We start from the raw sequence: 7,526 nt of genomic DNA on the forward strand, positions 1-7,526 counted from the left end.
CAGTTCTTCTGGGCATCTTGGTAGCTTCTTCTTTTCTACTGAAGTTACACTCCTTGGCATCTTTTTATTCCTGATACCATATGGCACTCTTTAATCCCTCTGCACCCAAACTGCTTTCAAAGTTATTCCTTATTAATGATGTGTTTCCAGCTGTCTCTGCTTAACCCAGTGAGGGCTTTTGCCTCGTCCCTGTTCCTGAGCCTGGGCAACTGCACAGTTACAGGTACCCAGGGCTGTGGCTTGGGAGGGAACACACTCCAGGCACAGTCCCTGCAGCAGATGGCACAGTCTGGGAATGGACTCACCAAGGGGAGTGAGTCCCCAGGTTTTTCCAAGAGGAGGAGACCTTGTAAGTAAGAAGTATATTCAAAATGCAGCCAGTGCTATTTGCGTGATGACAGCGTATGACAAACTGAAGCTCCTGTAGAACACAATGAAACTATTGGAGCAATTGCTCCCATGGGAATCCCATCACAGGGAAATGACCCGGGCACTCGAAGGAAATACCCTTTAGGACACTTCCTTGAGAGATTGTTTTTGGAAGAAAAAAAATCAATCTCCGGAAAATAAATCTAATAAAGCCCAGTTGGTTTGCGTGGCATTGAGCCCTGTAAAGATCCGCGCTAATGCCTCTTGTCCGGTGCTCTGGTGGAAGGAGCCGACATTGCCGCCGAATGACAAAAGCACCGTGTGAGTTCTGTTCTCACACGCTCTTCCCAGGAAAGCCGGGACAGCCGCAGGGGGGTAAACGAGCAGATGCTTTTTCCCTGGTGTGGGGACACCTGCTGTAAAAGGCACACTGCTGAGCCTGAGAGCCTCTAGCTGCACCCCTAGAATTTTTCTTTTGCTGCTATGGATTGCAGTCTCTGCATGAGTTGTTGCTGCTATTATTATTACTGCTACTATTGTTATATTACATTGTTAATAATATTATTGTTAATTAATATTATGTGATGCTGAAGTTCTGTTCCCCTTCCTCCAAGATGCTGTTTCTGCCACAGCCTTTTCTGCCTTTGATCACAGCCAAGAAAATGGCTTTGACATTGTATGTATTCCCCTAGCCCACTGCAAAGTCCTAATCCTTCTAATAGCTGGAGGTTTTCAGTTTAAGTCTTTTATTAATATTCAATCTTAATTGTAAAGCACTTCAGTGATATCTAAAAGCCTGTCTTACATAACAGTCTTATCCACATTTGAGTCCTTCAGAGCTGGAGTGTCAGGAGAAACCTCTGTTTGATCTGCCTAGTCTGTCATTAGTCCTCCCGCCTTTAATGCACAAACCCATTAGAAATTAAGAATACCTTTCAAATGTCTAAGCTCAGTCAATGTATATTTTTAAATATTTGATATTATTAGAAAGAGTATGACTTGCTGTCATGTTCTTATTTAAGTGGTGTCATGAGCACAGTCTATACAATCTTCTGGGAGCCTTGTTTGCAGCTCTAAATCATCTGAAAAGTGAAAGAAGCTGTAGGAAATTGAGGTAATTAAGGTATTTCATAAAGTGCCAGTGTTGATAAGATCTTACTATACATGAGGTTTTTGTCAGCTGGGTAAATAGATGAGAGCACCTGGAAACTGGGAACTACTCCTTTCCTCAAGGTGGATATCCCAGAAAGTCACTGGAAAGGAAGAAAGGAGAGGCGTTCTTCCTAATCAATAATAACCCTTTTTGAAATATGGCTCTTAAGATTTTAATTCATTGCAGATGATCACTCCTTTTCCTCTTACACTGATTCATCTATTTCAAGCAGCTCTTCCCAATTTTTATTTATTTTGGTGAAGACTAGGAGTGAACCTTCAAACTAACAAGCTGGCATGTTTAGAATGAACCTTCATGTTTACTTGTCTTAAGGAGAATTTTTTCAGGGGATTGATTCAGCTCAGATACATATTGTTCAGACTGAACAAAGACCAAAGTGTAAACCGAGAGCCTTCGCAGTCAACTAGTGCAGGAAACACACAATTTTAATACAGTTTGATGTTATTAATAAGCAGATAAAGGAGAGATGTGAACTTGGGCTTCAGGCAGCAAATATAAACATCTCCTGAAATCCCACCTCAAAAGACAAGGGACATAACAGCACGTGTCCACAGTTTGCATTTAGAAATCACATCCAAAAGCACATTTCTGTTTCCTCCAGCTTCGGCACATGCTGTGTTAAACGACTTTTATAAGCTCACAACACTTTCTCCTTTGTATCTGAACAGAAGTTCTTAAATCCTAAGACCTGAGAACCCCTTTGGGAAGCAGGTGTTACTGTCTGTGCTTCACATGGAAGGAACTAAGGCATAGGGCAGTAAAGCTGAAATCCCTGTAGGAACTCTTCACTGGGGGGGAGATATCAGAAGTTATCATTTGTGATTCAAACAAAATCACAGGCAGTCGGGGTGGTCATTAACTCGCCTTTGACACCAGTTCCCTGCTCACACACCAGTGTATGCTGCCTGCCCAAAAACTGCAAAGCTGATCTTTGTACTGCACAGGATAGAAGTAAATATGAAATAGTAATGCTTCGCTAGATGTTTACTGGGGTTCCTTGGAAATTACTAAAAACTTGCATTATTCAATATCACTTGATAATTGTACTAATGAGATGGTGTGAGATCCTCTACCAAAACATAACACCCCTTTGAAATGAGGCATACAAGCATTTTACAACTAATTTATTTGTACAACTGACAAATTACTTCATCTGAACTTGAAAGGTAATTTAGGCAGTGTTACTACCTAACTTGTAACTTTATTCAAGACATCAGGTCTTTTATTAAATTCTTGGGAAAAAACCTAATTAGATCTCCAAGATGAGGAATTCTCAGTGCCTTTGTCTAGTTTCTTGTGCCAATGGCACTGGTAGCAGCATCTTGCCCCTCTCTCTCCGTGAGCCTGCTGGCTCAGCAGGGAGGTGGGCATGTTTGCACAGGAGCTGCTTCAGCTGCTGCTTGAACAAGGTGTCCTTCCTCCACTGGCATCCCAGGGCTGTAATTTTTCGTCCAAAAGGGACTACTGGCTGCTGATAGAAACCTGACCATATTTTGTAATTCATACAGCTTCCTTTCTGGTTACAAGCCATATGTGCAAACCCTGTCTCTCCCTGGAGCTGTGTTCTACCAGAGCTGTGCTGGTTATGTACCAGTATCAGTGTTCATTAAATAAAATATTTGAGAGAGAGCAGCTCTATGGAGAGAGAACAACTGCCCTGGAGATAATGAGTGATTCACTCCAGCTGATCCCAAATGAATTTCAACTCACTGTAGTTGTTTCATACTCTTGCCCGTTGTATAACTGAGTTTATGTTGTATAACTGAGTTTATGTTGTATAACTGAGTTGCTTCATGACAGTAGCTCATATTTTAGTTGGTGGCAGTGAAAGGGTCAAAGGATGAAAGCAGCAGCTACTTTTATTCTGATTTCCCAAGTGCATCAACGGTGACAGAATAAAATATGAGGGCTGATGTATGATAATCTTGATACACCTCAATACTCCTCCCATTGGAAAATAACCCTCTCCCAAAATAAATACAAGAGGTTTTCTTTGCCAGGAGACTGGCTGGAAATCAGGCTGCCAGGCAGTGAGCAAGCAATAACAATTTATTTAGCCTTGTCCCCAAACCACTTCCAAACCAAACTGGCCTTCAGTGCTGCTCTCTTTCCCTTCCATTCCCTGAACTAATTCTTTAGGCAGTTGATAAATAATCCTTTTTTTTTTTTTTTTAAACTAGCAAAGATTAAATGTTCTCAGTCAGAAAAAAAAAATGCAGGCTTTTTACCTGATAATCAGGGATCCTTTTTAATGCAGTTGAAGAGTCCACCTGTCTCTCTGAAAAGCAGCCATAATCCTGTGGTCCAGATCACATTTCAGAAAGAGATGACTCCATCACATATGCAGTTTATTGTGCTTGTAAAACATCTGCAGGGGCTTGTGAAAAGCTTTGGTCTTACAAAGGAGAGTTCAGGTCATCTGAAAGTGGAAAATTGTGAAGTGATTTAATTTTCTCCCTCGTATATTAATTAGTGATCTCAATGTAAGCCAAAGATAAGCTGACCAACTGAGCGGTCCTTTGCTATTTACTGTTTGGCACATTTTCATTTTATGCCTCAAGACTGTGTCAAATGGAGAGAAAGATGACTGTCACTGTTAAAACCACATCAGTTTTGCTTCAGTGATTTTCAGAGGTTTGGGGTTTTTTCCCCTAGAACCTGTACTCAGACCTCCCCTTTAACGTTCTTCCTGCCTGCCTTGTGGTTCACCTCCACTTGCACAGCAGTGCCTTCTACAGAGATGTGACTGTGAAGTTGATTGGAGTTTGGCAACAGAGATGTCTGATATGAAAGGGGTGACATTTGCCAGCCGTGGGCTCTACAACTGCAAAGCTGAGCCAGCTGTATCAGCTTAATTAATTGCATTCTTAGCTGTGTGAACCGAGACTGAGACTCAGAAGGGGTGTGTGGGAAGGAGGCAGGGCGAGGAGTAATTCCAGGAAAATTATTTACTTTTGTTACATGCCTGGAGAAGGGAAGGTTGGGTCTCTTCATAGGAGTCTGGCTGAAGTTAGGCCACACGTGGTTGCTGAGGGAGCTCAGTCCTATCTGTACCACTGAGAGCAGAGTTTCTGTTATATCTTGTTTCATGTTATTTGGTTTAACAAGCTAAGAAAGGGTTGGGGCATCATCTCTGCTCTGACTGGCCTCTCATGTGCCAACAACTTGGAGCTGTAGAGTCAAGCCCAGGTCTGTGCCCTCACAGAGCATCACAGTGAAAGAGTTTGTCACTTCCCTTTGGAAACAATTCCCTTCCTCCACACTGATGATGGCACTTACCTGTTTTTCCCTCTGCCATCTTCGCTGGCACAGCCTGGCCCTCTGGCCAGTCCTGTGTATGTACATTATAATGTGTAGGGAGCTTCACCCTTGTCCTTACACATTTCTTCTCCCCCTTACCACTCTGTCATCTGGCTTCTCCACAACTGTGTTTTTCCTGTCGTTCATCCATTTCTCTCATGGACTGTTGTTTTTGTTCTACTGCCCTTCATCCTCCTTTCCCATTCCTGTAGGCTTATTACAGGATCACACTGCAGTCTTTCCACCTTCAATGCTATTTGACCATTGAAAACAGTGACTTCCAATCCATCTGCCACGTCCTGACAAACACAAAGGGAAGTTCTCTGTTTGCAATCAAGATGGAAGTAACCAGGGTGGATTTGAGCACAGGGATTACAGCTGGAACAATAATGCCTTTGTAATACTGTCAGGATTATTCCTCTCCTGTGGAGTAAAACTTGAAGAGCAATACCAAGTCTTCAAATAAACAGACTTTCCAGCTGTCAGTGCTTTTGCTTCCTCTGGAGGAGACACACGCCTGTCCAAATACAATATGCTAGAAGACCAACACTTGGCATCTATATGACTATTGAAACATGATGTGTTTCTGAAACCCTTTAAAAGCAATGGAGAAATAGTACAGGAAAAGGCCATAAATGAGGGCTAGGCAGTCCATCTTGTGCTACAGGACAGATTCCTGATTGGTATCCTGATTCTCAGCCCAGTCCAGCCTTGACTTTCATTTGCTTTGGCAAATTGTTTGTATGGTATTATACCTGCCCAAGATGATTATGTCCTTGCAAATGCAGGTGAGAGAAATAATAAAGACTAAGAAACTAGTACCAAGAGAACTGCTGCAAAACATCAGAGACACTTTGTGCCTCCCTATCAACAGCTTACTGGAGACTTTTTATTTTATGAGCATTTCACTCTCAAACTCCTTTTCAAGGCCATTAAACTGAAATGGAAATACAGTCTCCTGAGTTCAGTGCAGGCAATTCAGCCTCTGTTTGTTTGAACAGTATTCCCATTTTTGTCAAAAATTTCCTCTACGCAAGTGAAGCCAAAAAGAATTGACCAAACCCTTCTCCCGAAAACACTCATGCATTTGCTCGTGGGCATGCTTTTTGATAAGCACTCTTACAGAAAGCCACGATTTTACACTTGCAGGCAGTGCCGTGTTTGTCATTGCACGCTGGAATTGGATCTACCTTCCCCCGCCAGCCTCAGGCTACTCACTTGCTCCAGAATCCCCCAGGTTCAGGGAGGGAAATGCAGCTCCCCTCTGGCTTGGCCTCGGACTGAATCACACGGGTAGTTTAACTCAGCTCTGTCTCAGGAAGCAGCGAGCGTGCACGTTACATAATATAATCTTCGTGTCTTGAGGATTCAGGCCTGTCCTCTTTTGTGCTGCCAGATGGAAGAGGAGCCACGCTCTCTCTGGAGAGATGTCCCTGCACATCTCGCTGCTCAGCCGTGCTGGAATTATGTGCTTCTCTCTGCAGCCGGGCACTGTCGTTCCCTGGCATTTGGCTCCAGAATAGCTCTTTAGTATGCAGTGGATGCCACGCAGCCACTGTGATCCCAAGACTAATTTGTCTAGAAAAAGACATACACGAAGAACCTCCAAAAGGAATCTGTGAGAAGGATATAATCCAGATTCTCTGAACAGCATGAGTTTGTTCCCAGCTGAAACCCAGATACAGGTGTTGTGGACAGCCAGGTTTCTGCTTTGTGCTCTCACTCTGTCCCACTACACAGTTCTTTCAGCTGCTGCTGCTGTTTTGTTGCTCGGTTCTGTAACATGGCCCCTGCCTGCCCTGTTATTACCTCTGTTAGTCAAGCCGTTTCGTGCCCTGATCCCTGACGTGCTCTCCAAAGTGATGAATCACACCTGCACTAGTGAGTCCCTTCTCACTAATGAGGCATATGCTCCAAATTCTGCAGCGCTCAGTTGACTGAGGCATGGAGCTACAACCCACCTGTAGACAGCAGTGTCACTACAGTCCTCAGGAATAGCTCAAAAGACCCGAAGGAGGGTGAGGGCAGTGTTAGTCAGACTAGACAAGAATCTTATCTGTGTGGACTTCCTCACAGCAATGCCTCGTCAGCACCAGCTGCAACTCCAAAATCAGCAGCTCCTCTACATGCAATGTTACATCCTGATGGAATTAACTTCCCAAGAGAGAGAGCTATTGGGAACTGTTCATTTCAGCCTCCTGCTACCTCTGAGCTTCCTGGCAGAAGGACCAATGTAGGAGCCACGGCTCCAGCAAGCAGGTGCAATAGGGAAAGCCAGGGCTTGTGTTCATCCAGCCATGAGTAGTGATTCTGCATTGCTAATATCAAACAGGAGCAGTCTGTTCTAAAGTAAAAAACAGCCCACAACAAACCCCCAAAAGGTACCTTGGCTATAATAAGGAGCTGAAATGACACTGCAGGTTTGAATGGAAAATTGGTGCTTGACAAACGTCCCTGCCATGAACCCCTTCAACAGCCCATTTAGCCACCACGACAGCTGCTGCCAAGCTCCAAAGCAGGGAAGGGGCAAAGGGGCCATTCTCTTCTCCTCTCTGTCATCCTGAGGGTGGATGGAGGGCACCTTGTGCAGGAATTGTTGCACATCTGGTGCTGATAGCACAGGTGAGGGGACAGAGCACACCGAGCCAGGGCCGCAGCACAACTCTCTTTCCATGGCAGCTTT

Source organism: Manacus candei, unplaced genomic scaffold, assembly GCF_025592945.1.
Source record: "Manacus candei isolate 608988 ecotype Guabito, Panama unplaced genomic scaffold, ASM2559294v1 h1tg000064l, whole genome shotgun sequence".
Lineage (NCBI taxonomy): Eukaryota > Metazoa > Chordata > Aves > Passeriformes > Pipridae > Manacus > Manacus candei.